Consider the following 2,354-nt stretch of genomic DNA (forward strand, 5'->3'; position numbering starts at 1 on the left):
GAAAAGTGAGTAGCTATTTCTCACAGTATGCATTCCCCCAAAAACACATCCGGTGTGTTTTCCTCCCCATATAATTCAGTATTTAATAGTCTTATTAAATCCCAAAAGAGTCTCCACGGTTTTATAACTCTTATTGCATTTTCATCACCTTTGGATGCTGCTGGCAGGATAATTTTACCCGTACGTTTCCAGATATTAAAGTCAAAAGCAGTGTCTTTAGTTAATTTAAATCCGTAGCATTCCGACCAGTTAATTAATGCTGATAATGCTTTTTCATCATAATCTATATCCCATGCCATAAAAGAAGCCTTCCATACCTTCAAAATGGGGGTTTCCTGCTTAAAGATGAGATTTTCCATGTCTCCCATGGGGTTTTTCTTCTATTTTCAACTTCTCCAATTTCCTTTCCACGCAGCCCTTTGGCTGTGATTTTCTGCAACCTGTTGCAAAGCTTAATTCCTGCAGTCTTTGCTGCAGCTTCTGGGCTCTTTCAAGCCTCTTCCTTTTCCAGATTTTCTGGTTTCTCTTCCACACAGCCCTTTAGCTGTGATTTTCTGCAATCTTTGTCACAAGAGTTAGCTCCTGCAGCCTTTGCTGCCTATTTCCGGGGTCTTTCTGGCCTCTTTATTTTTCAGCTTTTCACTCCATCTCTCTCCACAATTTCCGTGGGTCCTTGGACTGCTTGTCCTCACGTCAGGGGGTCACCACGTATTACATTAATAATTCCTGTGATGTTCGTATGTCTGAGACATGACACACGACAAACTCCTGTTGGTCATCAGGAAATAACACAATTTATTGTCCAGGGCTTTCTTTTATAGCCCATTCAAAACTCCCAGGTCGAGACGGGTCATTGGTCTATCCATGTGCCCCCAGACCCTGATCCAATAAAGATACCTGCATCCTAGGAGAGCTCCCATTGGCTGTGAGCTTCTGTCAGTCAGCCCAGAGGCTGGTTCATGGAGCTGAGCTGGGCTGCTTATTAAAACTTGGTTAACGCTAATGCAACAGTCCAGCATCATTTTGTGTCTGCTATTACAGCCCTTGGAATACCTGTCTCCATAAGGACCGATAATGGGCCAGCCTATACATCCAAATGGATGGCTGACTTTTTTCATTTGTGGAGGATGTGTCATGTCACAGGTATTCCACATTCCCCTACAGGTCAAGCCATTGGGGAATGGGCCCATAGCACTCTCAAGTCCGTGATGGTAAAACAAAAAAGAGGGAGTGCGGGAATGGGATATACCTCCCACAAAAGACTGCAGAAAGCCCTATATGTTGTCAATTTTTTGAATTGCATTCAGAACAACCAAAATCCCATCCAACAACGTTTTGGTGAATCACAGGCTCACTTAGAAAAAGCTAAGGTACTTGTTAGGAATCTTGAAAGTAAAAAATGGGAAGGCCCCTTCCCACTGATAACCTGGGGGTGAGGATATGCTTGTGTTTCCACAGATTCCAGACCAAGATGGGTACCTGCAAGAGTGGTCCAACCAGCCTTGGATACCCCAGTTTCATAATCATCTTGTGGGGAAGATAAAATCTTCTGAAGTCATGTTTCTAACTGATATTAATAAAGTTTTTAGGCAATTTTGTAGGTATTTTAGGGAAACCATCTCAGTCAAGGCTTGAGGCTCTGGCCAAGCCCTAGCCCTGGCTGACTGGGGATTATACCATCAGACCCAGGTGTTTCTGCCCTAAAAGTGTAATCAAGTCACTTTGACTTGCTAATCTGATCTTATAAAAGCCGGACCCCCTTTCAAGGTAAACTTGGAAGTCCTCCCTGGGAAAGGCTCTCTGAGTCTTCACTGTGAAATGGGACTCCAGCAATTGCAGAATCTGGGTGATGGTAAAGGTTTTAGACAATTAGTTGTTTTTCAAGGTTCTATCTGTTTAATCACTGTCTCCATTCATGGGAAGGAGATGTGTGTGGTTACCAGTTATTGGGTGTTTTCATTTATCCCCTTATTCATAGGAAAGATACTGCTTTTGTGAGGAATGGAGCTTGTTTGGTTTAGACAGTGGGCCAAACATATTCTAATGTTAAAAGTGTTTTGTTTTATGATTCCTGTTTGTATAAAACATAAAAGAGGGAGTTGTAGGAAGAGGTGGGATGGAATTGAACTGAAGGCTGTGGGATGCATCTGCAGAAGCACATGGCAACACAGAGAGGCTTGTCTCCATCTGACATTGGGGGGGAAGGAGGTGTCACGTGGCAGACCCCTGTCACCCTGTTTTTTTAAGATTTTCTAGGCCTTCTGATATTGACATTCTTGTGGTGAACTTTCTCAGACACTTTCTGTAAATAACTGATTGTTTTGTCTTCTTTTATGGAGGAGGAGAAAGTTGAT

Source organism: Geospiza fortis, unplaced genomic scaffold (genome assembly GCF_000277835.1).
Source record: "Geospiza fortis unplaced genomic scaffold, GeoFor_1.0 scaffold798, whole genome shotgun sequence".
NCBI classification, from domain to species: Eukaryota; Metazoa; Chordata; class Aves; order Passeriformes; family Thraupidae; genus Geospiza; species Geospiza fortis.